Raw genomic sequence first — 15672 nt, forward strand, 5'->3', positions numbered from 1 at the left:
GAATCTTTTCTAGACTTCATCACTCGCTTCAACTCAAAGAAGCTAAGTCTGGGCACTATTAGCGAAGATCTTGTTCGCAGCCGCTTTCATCCAGGGTGCTGAGTACCCAGAGCTCATCCGCACGTTGACAGGTAAAGACGGCATGCCATCCACGTGGGATGCCATCATGACGGCAGCTACACGCTTTGCCGAAACGGAGAAGCAACTGGGTAGAAATCTTCCCCAGAGCACAAACCTCTACACTCAGAGAACAAGAGAAAATAACGTCCGTACCGCCCGACATAACAAAAAGAGGAAGCTTGGTATTTGGCTGTCAAGGGTAAACTTTGACACCTCATCCAGCTCTCGCCCTCTCTTGGGCGGAAGGGACAACATGCAGTCGTCGAACCGGAATCCCAGATGGACGCCACTCACCAAAAGTGTCACCGAGATATTTGCCACCGAGAAACTCCCATGGCCAAAGGCTCCAATAATCCGATAGCGTCATAACGCTGATCAGAGCAAATCCTGTGATTTCCACGGGACAAAAGGCCACACCACTGAGGAATGCACATCCTTGAAGGATGTCGTCGAAACATTCGTCAAAGATGGGAAACTCACACACCTCGTGGCGTCAATCAGGAACGGAGGGAGGAAAGACAATCGGTACAAGGGCAATGGACGGAAGCCCGTCGACATCAGCATTCACATGGTTCACGGCAACATCAGAGAAAGAAAACGACGAACAGAGCCAGTGCGTGGAAGGAAGCAGAAGTGCGCTTCCCGCGTGTGCCGGGGGGCCCAACAAAGAAGGCCCCATAGTCATCAAAAGCCAGCTGGGGCACTACATCACCTCCCGCACCCTTGCTGATAATGGCGCTTCATCAACGGTCATGTATAGGCAGTTCTTCGACAAGCTAGACGACGAAGACAAAGAACGCCTAGAAACAGTTTACGCCTCGATGGAAGGGTTCGACGGCAGCACAAACACCCTCTTGGGAATCCTATCTTTCCCCGTCACTCTCACGGACGGGAAATACTCCCGCACAGAAGACGTGGACTTCGTTGTAATGAGGAAGCCACACCACACATACGACATTCTCTTCGGGAGTGATGGGATGGCAAGATTTAATGCAGTGGTGTCTTCGGTCCATGGTATGATGGGATGGCCAACAGCTGAGGACGTCGCTATGATCACGGGCATTCCCCAGGTATGCATCACATCTGTCTCATCTAAACCCAAACCAAAAATGGCTAAACCAACCACCTCTGAGCCAGAAGAATGGGCCTTCAATGGCAAATACCCTGACCAGGCCGTTACCATTGGCCCAAGGATCACTAATCCCACACGCACCTTACTCAAACGCTTGTTGCAAAAAAATGCCGACATCTTCGCGTGGACACCAGCTGACATGACTGGTGTACCTCGAAGTAAGGCTGAGCATAAGCTCAAGTGTGACCCGGCGTTTGCGCCGGTCATACAAAAGCGTCGCGTAATGGGTGCTGAGCAGGCTAACGCGTGTAGAACCCAAGTCAAGGAACTCCTTGACGCAGACATCGTACGCGTTAGTAAATATCAAACATGGGTTGTAAATCCCGTCATGGTACCAAAGTCCAACAAACAATGGCGCATGTGCATAGATTTAAAAGACCTAAACAAAGCATGCCCCAAGGATTGTTACCCGTTACCCGAAATTGACCTTAAGGTAGATTCATTAGCACCGTTTCGCCTTAAATGCTTCCTTGATGCGTATAAAGGGTACCATCAAATCCACATGGCTGTTGAAGATCAGGATAAAACCGCATTTCGGACGCCCGATGGCACATTTTGTTACCAAATGATGCCATTCGGACTAAAGAATGCCGGATCCACATACCAACGCCTGATGGACAAAGAGTTTCATGCCCAAATCAGGAGGAACTTGGAGGTTTACATGGATGACTTGGTCATCAAAAGCCTCGAGCCAGAGGCGATGTTGAAAGACATCGAAGAAACTTTCAACACGCTCAGAAAGATAAACATGAAGCTCAACCCGAGCAAGTGTTCCTTTAGGATGGAAGATGGGAAGTTCTTAGGAGTCATCGTTACCAAAGATGGCTTCAGAGCGAACCCAGAAAAGGTTGAAGCCATTATGAAAATGGAATCACCTACTACCATCAAACAGGCTCAGACACTGAATGGACGACTAGTCGCACTTAACCGCTTTTTGGCAAACCATGCGGATAGGTCGTTCCCATACGTGTCAACATTAAGAAATTGTTTGAAGAAAACGCACTTCCGCTGGACACTAGAAGCGGAAGCAGCCTTTCAAGAGTTTCGGTCACGCTTGGTCGAACTCCCAACACTCACAGCACCAGAAGTGGGGGAGGAATTAATTCTCTACCTCTCCGCCACAGACAGAGCAACTGGGGCAGTCTTACTAGTAGAACGAAAGGGCATCCAGATGCCCATCTACTATGTAAGCCGCGTCTTAACAGACGTGGAAACCCGGTACTCCACCCTCGAAAAATTAGTCTTAGCGCTTGTACAGGCTTCACGCAGGTTAAGACGATATTTCCAAGGCCACCCAATCACCATTTTCACCAACTTCAAACTTGCAAACATCCTAGGCAAACCCGAGTTGTCAGGGCGCCTAGCCAAATGGGCAATTGAGTTGGGAGAATACACGATAAAGTACAAGCCAAGACCAGCCATAAAAGGCCAGGTCTTGGCCGACTTTATTGCAGAAGTCCCCGCTTCGCGGGAAAAAGAGTGCCAGGAAGAGGCTCAACCCTCTCCAGCACAAGACATTAACGATGTCTAGCGACTCTATACTGATGGAGCAGCCAACAACGAAGGTTCAGGCGCAGGGTTGAAACTAACTAACCCATCAGGCCAAGAATACAGTTACGCTATTCGGCTGGATTTCCCAAGTACGAATAACGAAGCGGAGTACGAAGCATTCTTGTCCGGATTAAGAATTGCGCGTAAGATGGGGGTGAAAAACTTGGAAGCCCACGTGGATTCCATGCTAGTAGCCAACCAGATAAACAGGACGTACACGACCGTGAACGACACAATGGCCCTGTACCTCGCACAAGCAAAAACCCTTATGCGCGATTTCAACGATTGCAAAGTTGTGCACATCAAGCGAAGCGAAAACAAATCTGCGGATGCGCTAAGCAAGCTTGCATCGTTAGCCTTCACCCACTTGGGAAAGGACATCCGCGTTGAACTTCTTGGAGCACCATCAGTCCCGCACAAGGAAATTTGTGTCATCCAAACTGGCACGGAAACATGGATGACACCAATCATAAATTACCTTGCGACGGGTGTACTACCAGAGTCAAAGGCACAGGCAAGAAAGATACGCTGTAAATCACTGAACTATCAACTTGTTGATGACATACTTTACAGGCGTAATTTTCTTGGCCCACTCCTCAGATGCGTTGACGACCAAGATGCCGACTACCTCCTCAGGGAAGTACACGAAGGCATCTGTGGGGTACACGCAGGTCCACGCGCAGTTGTAGCTAAGCTAAACAACGCGGGATACTTTTGGCCAGGGATGCATACGGATGCGCTGGCCTACATCAGAAAATGTAGATCCTGCCAGCTCTACGCACCCAACACGCATCGCCCGAAAAACGAACTTGTTCCAGTCACTTCTTCATGGCCATTCCAGAAGTGGGCCATCGATGTTACAGGCCTATTTCCCACAACAGCAGGGAACGTTCAGTTCCTAGTGGTAGCCATCGACTACTTCACCAAGTGGATAGAAGCAAAACCCTTAGCCCAAACAACCGCAAAACATATCAAAAAATTTATTTGGGAATTTATTATTTGTCGTTTTGGACTTCCACAGAATTTGGTGAGCGATAACGGCACCAACTTTGCTGACCAGAAGCTACAAAAGTGGCTGAAAGAGCTTCAAATCACCCACACCTTTACCTCAGTGGCACACCCGCAGGGTAATGGTGAGGTGGAAAGAGCAAACAAAAGCATCGTCGATGGCATAAAGAAAAAACTCTTGGAGCATAGATCCGGCTGGGTGGACGAAGTTCCACATGTCTTTGGGCAAACAGAACGCTGAAAAAAGCAAGCACGGGCGAAACCCCATTCAGCCTCACCTATGGCACTGAAGCCATGGTTCCAATCGAGATTGGTCTACCCTCACCAAGAGTTATAACTAAACCAGAAGACAATGATGCGGAAAGACGGTTAGACCTTATGCTGACCGAAGAGCGCAGAGACTTAGCCGCAGCGCGTGAAGAGAACTACAAGCGACAAATGCAAAAGTACTACAACACGCGGGTGAAACTCTGCAACTTCAATGTCGGAGACTACATACTGCGTAACAACGAGGCTTCGAACCAGGAGCACCCAGAAAAGCTGGCCCCGGTCTGGGAAGGGCCATACATTATTAAAGAAGTTCTGGGAAAGGGCGCATACCGGCTCGAAAGGCTCGATGGTACCCCCATCCCAAGAACATGGAATGGAGCTCAATTACGCAGATGCTATATGTAGATCAATTCCAAACTTGCAACGAACAGGCCTAGAGCCACTTCTAATGGAAATGATTCTTGTTGGTGCATAATGTCAGTAGTTCATAGTCTAGTGTCTGTAATCGAGTCTGTAATGTTTAATTATGTTTTGTATGTTTAAGCGAAGTTACTGACAAGTTCGCTTAACAGGCGAACTTGTTAGTCAAGCGAAGTTAAGGACAACTTCGCCTGAACATGCCAGGCGAAGTTGTCGTGTATAAATAGTCCTAGGTTACGGCTTGGTTTGTAATCGTTGTTTTAAGTTCGTGTCAGTTGTTCAAGTTCATTGTAACGTGAGGACGAGAGTCTGTAACAGTGATATTACATCACGTGTTTGAGTTATAATATATAACGTGTGTTCGTTTCGTGTGTTCGTGTGATTCGTGTTCTATACTCGTAACGATCTACGCAGGGATTCCGCACCTGAGTAGACCGAGATATCTCGTGCGATCCGTCCAGGGAACCTACAATTCTCCTTATCACATTGATGTTGATAGCCTTACCTTTACTTATGAACTGACCACACTGATATGCCGGTATTCACCGCATAAATAAGTGAGGGAGGAAGTAAGTCGTTGTGTGTGGAAAGCGGCACAACCCGCATAAACACAAATAAACAGTAAAAATTTCTAAGGGGAAGATGAGGAAAACCTTCACGCAGGTCAGATATAGATGAAGTTTGGTCATCCTACTAAGTGAAAGTGACGGTCCTACCCGCACAATCATGATAGAGGAAACAGAACATTAACCTATTATCTGACACGCGTCGAAAGGTTAACTTATTCAAAACACTTGGAAAATTGCTAAGTTAAACTAAAATATGCATGAGCAAGTCATATAATGTTTACAAGGCAAGGCATTTATATTTACGATAAAAGCTGTACAAACATTAGAAAATGGCTAGGTATCTACCCGCCTACAAAAAGTGCAAATCTATCCTAACGGCTGGGAGGAATCTCAAGATTCAGGCTTCGGGACCACTCCCTCCAAACCCACTTGAACCCGCACCATCAGTTGGCTGTGGCAGTTCAAGAAAAGCTTTGAGAACAGCTAGCCCGTCATCAGCAGCAGCAACTTCATTCACCTTCTCCACGACCGGATGAGAGAAAGCAACATATTGGTTCACTGCTTGGTCATAGGCAGCCTCAGTATCAACATCGTGTAGAGGAAATCTGGAGGGCGAGATGCCTTTCTCTGCAAATCCTAGGCCAAGCAAGAAACCAACTTTCTCTCCATCCTCATGAGAAGCGTTGAGGGCTGCGCTCATGGCATCATCATAGGATGTGTTCGCGAAAATCCGATGTACAACCTACAAAAAAAAAAAAAAAAAAACTTTTCTAAGTATAAAAAGCAAAAATAGCAAAAAGCAAAGAATAAATGAGCTATGCGTACCTGCGGCAACGCTTCTCATAAAAGCCAATCCTTATTGGACAGAGCCTCTTGAAGGGTAGCTTGAGCTTGATCGCGTGCGCGTTCGGCCTCATTCTTGTTTAGGTTGGCAAGCAACACTTCCTTGGCAGCAGCCTCCTCAACGCCTTTAAGCTTACGCTCAGTACGATCAAGCACACCCTTCTGGTCCAAGAGCTCCTGTAGCTTCTTGGCGTCCTCCAGAGCCAAAGCCTCATGAGCCTGCTGATGCTTCTCCAGTTTAGCTTTCAGTTCTTCATTTTCAGCGCGTAGAGGCTCAGCAACAGCTTCAGCTTTTGAGGCCCTTTCAGTCGCATTGCACGCAGTTTCCCTGGCCAACCTAAGCTGTTCGTTAACAACTTGAGTAGCCTTGGAACGGGCCTCATGCCTAGCTTGCATTTCGGCCTCAAGATCCTTGAAGGCCTTCTCTTTCTCAGCAGCGGTGGCGGCAAGCTTCTTGTTCTCTTCCCTCAGCGATCGCACCTGAGCCCCCTCCAAGCTACGCGCAGTCCTTAACTTATTGTTTTCACGACAAAGTAATTCGACACGCGGCTGCATCCGGGCAAGTAGAATTCGGAGCTCGGTGGACAACCTGCCTTCCTAGTAGCTAACCATTGCCTCCCCCAATGCACCACTTGGAGCGGCATGGCGCATCCAGTCGACGCAGTCTGCGGCCGTCCTGAGAGTTGTTCCTCGGCAGGTTTTCCACCTTGGAGCATAAACCTCATTGGAATCCGAAACTGCGAAAACAGAAAACAGTTAGGAAAAAATGACAAGGATGGATAATAGGCCAAAGTAACCCCACGCACCTGTAGGGTCGATAACAGGCCGATAGCCGCTAAACCCATCACCCGAACCTAAAGGATATCCATCCAAGTGGTCAAGGAGATGAGAAGGAGGCAAAGATTGGACCCCCTCATCAACAGAGGTAAGTCTAGAGGTCCCAACTCTAAACATACCTGAAGAACCGGCCAAGGACGAAGTAGTCGTTGACGCCGAATGTGACACCGTAGAAGCCACAGAGGTAGAGACCATCGGAGATGAACTCATTTGAGATGAACTCATAACCGTGGCAGCCGCTGCAGATGAGCTCACGGAAAAAGTCACCGCCGGTCCGGTGAATGATGTAGTAAATATGGCACTAACCGCTGGCGAAGATGTTGAACTGCTCAACGCAGCAACGAATGTGGACGCCATCGTCGGCACAGCAGCCATGACAGACGACGTCATCACCGGAACAGTTGCTTCAACAGTAGAAGCAACAGAAACAGGCGCAGCCGCCTGGGTCATCGCCTCGGATAGGTTGACCAAACCTATCGTCGTGGGTCCCGAACCACTTCCTCCCGCACCACTCCCCTCAAAAACAGACAAGTCTACTTCTGCATAAAGAAAAACAAGATATCAAAACAAAGGCGGAAGGAAATGCGGAAAAGGTACACAAAAAGTACACTTACTGGTTTTCTTGATCTTGAAAGCCCTGATAGGCGGAGATGGACCCGATAAAACTGGCCTCTTCACGCCAGTTACCTTCGCAACGCTTGGCGGCTCGGAAGTGACAGCTGTTGTCTCAACCTCTGAGACAATGGTCTCGTCACCACCACCAAGGTTCCTCGCCGCCTCCTCACTCTCAGTCTCGGAATCAGATTGATCCCCCAAGTCAACGAAGGGAGCAACCTTCGTTTTGCCCTTCACGCCACACGCCTTCTTTTTCCTTACAATAAAAGGCCCATCTGCGGATCCCTCATCAGAAGATGACAAGATTAGAGGAATTCCAGCAGAAGTTTGAGCATGAAGAGGACGAGGATTAAATAACTCCTTACCTGGCCGAGTGGCGCTTAAAATGTCATGGCCTGGCGGGTAGACCTCTACGAACCTATCCGCGGTTTTCTCCAAAATGGGCAACTCGTTCTCATAAAGATCACGAGTACCCAACCGCGCTGGACCACCAGTCTCCCGCGGGTGCAAAAGCGACTGTAAGTCGTTCCCTTCTGAAATAAAAATGATAACAATGTTAGAAGGACAACCCTAAACAAACACAAAAGACGGGGCATACCATAAGGAATATAGTTCAAACCGTATTCAAGAACGATGGGTATTTGCGGCGTCCTAGACCCGGCGTCCTTCCACACGCGACTCATCCCAAGCATGACCATCCCAGATTCCGCGAAGCGATAAACAGGAGTCTGAATCTGGGAAATCTTGGTGAACCACTCCGTCTCCTGGTAATTGGAAGCCGGAAGATTAGGGAGCGCCCTCCCATTCTTGAACGTCATCGCGATGGGAACGACACTAGCGGAAATGAAGAAAAACTCACGCTTCCAAGAGCGAAGACTACGCTTAGTAGCGCAGATCTTCAAACCCTTGATCCGAGTGACAAGGGTATACCAACCCTGGACGCACCTCCAAGTATAGAAGGTCATCAGGCGGTCGACTCGAGGCTCGATATCCAAAATACGGACAACCATTCGAAATGGCGAACTTTAGCAATTGCCATTAGGTGCACCTCTGTCAGATGAACACCGTGTTTCTCCAAAACACGGTATACGAACTTTGTTAATGGGAATCTTAGATTCCCATATAGGAAGAACGAAGGGTAAACCCCTATCATGCCCTTAGGGGCATCGTATACCGTCTGGTTGGCCTCCGGTAACTCCGGCTCATAGGACTCCAGCATGAATTTCTTGACGATGTAATTGTATACATCGACAGAAAGAGTACACTGACACTCACCAGCAGTACTCTTATCGTCCTTATCGGACGTTGACGTCGGGTTCTCGGGGTAAACGTCGGACTCCTCGACATTAACCTCTGGGTCATGAGAAGACATTTTTTAATGTTAAGGAGGAAAGAAAGCGGTTTCAGGAGAATGCTCGCCGGAAAAGATGAGTATTTCCCGGAAATAGCTTAAAAGGAGAAGAAGAGTGAAGTGAGGATAATGGACGAAATACACCCTCTCCACCTTATATACTCATCGCAATGAATGCAAGCTGGCAACAGATGTCAGAATGGCGCGTGCAATGAAACTCGCGCCCACGCGCCTGAAAAAGCGTTCTGATTGACCACATGCTGTCACGTCGTCATAAATTCTTGCACATCCTGAAACCGTCAGAAGACGCCAACGTCCTTTCCACCGTTTGGACTGTCCTTATCCTTTCACCAACTCTCCGAATTTCAAAAAGATTCAAAAATAAGAGGGAATATACCCCCTTACCTTAGAAAGCAAGAAACCATAAGACAAGTGCGGGTACAGTGTCAAGGCGAAACCCTTCACATACTTAGCACTTGCAGGGAATTGAAGCCAAGAAGATCGATCTTATGGGCCATGCTTGCGGAAAGAGAAATAACATCCCCGCATGGCGGGAACGTTGAGAACTAGATTGTTTGAAGCTTCAAGGTGGAATTGGTTGTTTAACATAACTGATCACTATGTCTAAAACTACCAAAACCTCGTGGAGAATCTACACAAGTGAAACTCAACGCTCCCGACCTGCGAAGAGGTTACACACCTACCCGCATCATACCCAAAGATCAGGCAGAAAAGTCGGGAATTTTCGGCAAGTGACATTAGGAAAACTGCGGGAAGAATCCCCACGGAGAACCTTAAAAAACGAAAACCCCTCTTAAAACCCCTTGCTTAAAGTCCAAAAGTTCCCCTCACTTATTAACAATTCATGAGAAGAACAATGGACTGGGGGGACTTGAAGAGGTAGGTCCCCGCAAAGCCCAGTTGGACCCGCAAGACTCACCTTGAAGAGGTACGTCTGCGCAAAGACCAACTGGATCCGCAGGACCCACCATGCTTAGAGATGAAGACCTTACACGCAATAAGCCAGCTGTCCCCGCAGGAAAGCCTCCCTTGGTACAGTACCCTGCCTGTCCCCGCAGCTGTGGGTACAAGCCAAGAAGGAAGGCTACCCGCACTAACAGTAAGGCTACACGCATAAGGCACTAAATCTTATACTTCAGCAATGTCACCTGAAGAAGGAATGAGCAGGGCGGGAATATTCCCGCCCAAAAGAGCCAGTCCGTACGCTTCTAGAAGATCTTTTGTACTATACATACCAAGGTATGGACAAATAGACAAGATCTGACAAAAGCAACCCATGAACCAATCACAGGGTGACAGCTCACTGACAATAGTACGAGGAGGAGCACGCTCCAGTACAAAATGTCACTATCAGCCGCTGCCTACCCACCAACTCCCATCGTGGCACAAACGTAGCCCATAGTTGGTGGAAAAGGAATATTATATACAGCTGGCCGTACCTGCTTGGAAACCTACCTTCGGCTATAAATACTCCAACACCTTGGAACGGTATCATCATCTTCTCTCTAGCTATTTCTCTCTATATACACTTATATTCAGAGCAACCTAGTCTGATTCTCACGCCGGAGGGTGGTCACAAGGAGGAACCCCCCCCCCCCCCTTCCCAGTGACGAGCTTACGGTGTCTGTTTTGCAGGTTGAGAAGAATAGCCATCTTTGCCGGACCTAACCCTCGTGGGAAACATCTACTTAACCCTAAGATTATCCTTAATCTGTCGGGGTCACTTAGTGTTTCTTCAGTTTACCTTACACAAACACACACACGCATATGTGCCGATTATCGTCCATTCCTCATTCCGAATTGCTCACATTGACAAACTATTGGGATCAGGTTTGAACACTTAATCAATGAAACAGTAAACAATTGATCTAATCATTTGAACTGATAAGATTTTCATTAACTAAATTCGTATTGAACAATGAATCAATTAGCATTATCAAAGCAATTTGCAGCATAATTAAATCAAACTGATAAGCTTTTGGAAGAAATTATATGGAAGAACAACATTTTCATTTATAATCAAAATATTACTACACGTATTGCTCCCTTAACCTTAGCTCATCAGGATCTACTAATTTTCAGTATTAGAAAACACTCTTATTAGGTAGATTTGTGTGAAAAAAAGTGTTTTTGAAGAAGTGACTCTATTCTTCATTATATACAGGTGTATGTGACTAACATAATTATGTTACAAACAATTGATAAACAAAAATAATATCTTAAACTACTAATCTTTTAAAACAATTGTTGATTCAGTTGTAAGTCTTCTGTGCTTTGATCTTCAATATATTGCAGATTGTTGTGTCTTAGGTAATCTTGATATGTTGTTTGATGCTAGCAATTTGGGAGCTGACTTCATTTTTTTACCATAGAGGAGAACACCTTATATTAATAGTTGTTTGGTCTTTTTGCCATTAGTCCTTTGACAGGTTCAACACAAACAATTAAAATTTGTGTGGGAGACTTACTCAAAATATTCTCCTCAAATTAATGATGGATGATCACTAATGCACGTCCTCGTTAAAAAATATTGGAGCCGGACTAACCATGTTGGATTTTCGTAAAATCATTGAGGAATCGTTCTTTGGAAACCAGTTCCCACAGATAACGACTAGAGCCGGACTTACCACATCGGGTTTTCGCCAGTAATCTAATCTGTAAGTGAATAAGCTAGTGTCAGCTATACTCATTTCTCTTATAGTGAAAATAATAATTGGCTTCCCTAATTATGTATTTTAGTGGCTTAGTGAACTCGATTGTTCACGTCATATGATCTCATAAACTCAACATTCATTATGGGCATGAATCAAAGAGTAATTTAATGAATAAGGGTTCACATAAGGTTCATATATGGATTATTTATTTGTGTTTGTTTACGTTAACTACTAGTCGTCCATTAGAGCAGACCCGACTACGAGAACTGTTAAAACTTTTTGGGCCGAAGGCGAAATTTTTTTGGGTCTTAATAAAAAGAGGTATCTTGTTGGGTTTAAACAATTTAATTTTTAAATGAGCATTAATTTTTTTGGCCTTATGATTTGGTAGTGTAAAAAACATTTTTTTATATAAAAATAGGTTTAAAATGTTTCAAATGAGTTTAGAACCTACAACATTTTGATTAAAAGTCATACCCCTTTGTCACTAAAGCAAGCCAGTGGTTGTGTAATTTTGTTTAAACATTATATATATGTATTGTTATTCATAAAAATATATATATAATATTTTTATGAAAAAAATCCAAGACTATCGGGGTGTCGGGCCAGGGTCCGTCAACCAAGGCCCTCCTTAGAGGCGGCCCTGCATTAGAGGTAGAAAAAATCTTTTTAAGGTCTTATTTGTAACTTGACCCAAATTTTCCAAACATCAATGTGTGTTTGTTTGGAAAATGACGAGCGTCTAAATGTGACATCTCATGGTAAAAAATTATGACATTTTGTTTGTTAATTATAGAAATCTTGTGTTTAATCTAGTCACTTCTGTACCGCGACAAAAGGGGGTTATTCATCGCGTGGCCATCATCTTTGGAAACAAACTGTCATCATCATGTCATAAAACAATGGATGTGTGTTTGGTTTCAAGATCCGGTCCAATTTCTCTCTCAATTGTATTAAGATATTTCGTGTTATATTTCATATTAAATATTTAACATCACCCTTAGTAGGTGTTTAAACAATAAACGTTAACCACAAATGCAAAACATACACCCTTCACCGTACGTCAACAAGACTACAACTACTCACTAATTGAGCAAAAAGGGCCCCGTGGTCCTCTTGATAAAATAATCTTAATTTGACAAACGATTACTTTCAGTCAACGGTGGAAATTTGAAGTCAAAGGATTGAATGATGGTGTAAGCACTTGTGGTTTAGACCATGTGTAGTATATGTAGTCTGTGATATTCGTCATTTTCGGTTTAATTTTATTCGTTTTTGTACGATAAACCCGACCCTTTTTATAAATCGGATTCTTTGATATTAATAAAGATAGTGGTTTTTATGTTGTTTTGTTGCATTATTTGACTTGTTTTACCAATCAAAACACATGCAAATAAAACATATAAATAAACTTTGACCATTACCATATATAAACAAGCTCATTTCCATCATTTCAACTTGTTAATTCATTTTCTTTCCCTCTCAATTAATGATCATAACTTCACATCTTCAAGTTTCTTACTAGTTTGACTCTTTGAAGTCAAACAAGAAACATTCTTTAATTTTAATTTGTTGCATGGCAATTGAAGCTTGTTGTACAACATATATATAATATGCACCCCTTGTTTTCCTTCGGCTTTCACCTTCTCCGGCCATGGTCGGTTGAGGTGATACGCTACAAGACAATGCAACATGGAGGACTCATTAAAGTTCTTGATTATACTATATTTCATTAAATGCTTACCAGTCTTGTTTAAATTATAAGTAGTTTAGTTTCTAATTCATGTTAAATAAGTTCCATGGTATTAGGTATGTGGTAAATAGCCTCGGTTTTATCCCGAGTTGAGAACCAAACCGAAACCGAACTCTTGTTTACAAGTTTTGTTTAAATAGTTAAATAAAAGATTTGAATATTATAATTTCTAAAATCATTTTTATAGTTCTATGGTAATTGGGTATGCGGTAACCATCTTCGGTCTTATTCCGAGTTGATAACCGAACCAAAACCGAACTCTAGTTTAAACAGTTTATTATGTCTTTGTTAACAAATTAAATTACATTTAAGCTTATTATTATTGTTTAGGTCCTAACCATTTTAATTTCCAAATCATTTTAAATAGTTCAATGGTATTTGGGTATGTGGCAACCATCATCGTTCTTATACCGAGTCAAGGACCGAACCAAGACCAAACTAAACCGGGTTCATCCGCTTAAGACACACTAAATGTGTTTTGGGCCACCGAATCTCATTTTTCTTTAAGATTATATTATAAAACTAATTTTAATTGTTTTCTCAAAATACTTGGTATGTCGGATCCAACTTGATCTTATAACAAGGTTGGACCGACATAGCCAAACAATCGCTTAACAGGCGTTAAGGTTCTTCTCAATAGAACAACAAACTTGGTTAAGTTTACTTTTGATTTTATTGAGTTATCTCATGACATGTATCACTTTGGAAATATCGGGTTTGGGTTTGACAATTTATCAAGACCCGAACCGACTAAACCGAACACTCGTAAAAATCTCATTTTAGTATCTATTTAATAAAGGGTCTTGCATTATGGCAACTATAACCTATATATTTACTTAACAATGGTTAAGTAAAACTAATGAATAGAATACCGATACCCGGTTTCGAGCAAACTTACTTTTCAAAAACCGTTACTTTAATTTCTCAAGGATTTACATTTTTAAACCTCAAACTTTGATTAATTATTTAACTTGTCATTTTATTTTACTTTAAAGTCTTTCAAGACCATCTTCTAAATCGAAACCATTTTAACCTTGACCTCACTCGTTGAACTTATTATCCCGGTGTATCACAAACAACCCTTCAAGTTATTTATTTCACGTGAGTAATCACACTCCCCCTTTTTACGCTTTTATACTTTTGGGGGTGGCATGCATACCATATTCAAACTTACTTGTTTTATGATCTCATTATCAAATCCACAATTCAACATTCTGTGTTCGTACGAATATTTTCTTGATCATTGTTTATGTCTCAATTTGATTATGTGCACGAGTGTTTACTTTTATGTTGTTGTTGAGCCTCAATAAGTATGATCATATGCTCCCCTAAGTATCCTACCTTAAGTGCGGATAGAATAGGGCCTCATTCTTCGAGTATTTTGGTTGTTACCAAATAGAAAGGAGCCACACCTATTTACTTTACATTTACAATGCTTGTTTACTTTATTCGATGTACACATATGAATTGTGACTTTTGCCTCAATATATATACATACATCAAAATTAATGTATTTCTCACCAACATTCGTGTTGATCAAATCTATCTTTATGCATGCTACAGGTTTACTATTTGATTGCTTGTGAAGATTGAAGACTCATCACGTAGATCATACCTTTAGGATACTTTGACGCATGCTGTGTTGATATATTTGTTTGTATTTTATTGTGAACAAGATTGTATTTGTGATTATTGAATGAAATAAACAAGTTGAGTAAATATTGTCACTTTAATAGTGTCATCGCGTTCTTGAGCAATCCGTTGCACCTCGTCATGTTCCGCTGCCTTTGGTCGGGGTGTTGCAAGTCTTAGGTGTTGTTTTTTTTAAGACCTTTTTGTGTGTGTCGCGCATTCCTGAAAAAGAGCTTGAACCGGACGGTGCTTGTGGACTTGCGGTAGACTTGAATATGGAGTTCTGTGTTGGTTGTACTGAAAACATCTTCACCCCGTTAACTAGATGAATGGTGGGATGTGCTTCGCTAAGAAAATTTGTAATAGCTCCAGACCCAGTAGAGATTCCAGCATGATTTAAAGAACTGATGTGGTTACCCATTCTGAGTTTGTCATCCATTTCAAATGACTTGATGGTGGATGTCAAATCAGAAAGAGAGGTGATTTGTAAGTTCGTTGTTCTCTTGATAGTGATCACACTACTGTTCCTGGTGTATGGTAAGGAGTTCAACAACTTATCATTAATTTCAATCTGATCATAATTAATGCCAGAACTCTTCATCTTGGTGATTAATGTTTCAAACCTATGAATAAGATTTCCAATCGTTTCTCCTTGTACATGGTTGAACATATTGAATTCACCATTCAACATGGCTTTCTTGTTGTGCCTCATCTCAACATTCCGTTCAAACTTGTTAACCAGGGAATCCTATAGACCTTTAGCAGTGGTGTGTTCTCTTAAAGTTTGAGCAATTTCAAGAGAAAGGCACACATTTAGGACACCATAGACCTTTTGATCATCACTTAGAATCTTTTTATCATCATCATCATCATCATCATCATCATCATCATCATCA

Source organism: Bidens hawaiensis, unplaced genomic scaffold (assembly GCF_021521415.1).
Source record: "Bidens hawaiensis isolate Kalapana, Puna unplaced genomic scaffold, B.hawaiensis_p1.1 tig00014522_1, whole genome shotgun sequence".
In the NCBI taxonomy this organism is placed as follows: domain Eukaryota; kingdom Viridiplantae; phylum Streptophyta; class Magnoliopsida; order Asterales; family Asteraceae; genus Bidens; species Bidens hawaiensis.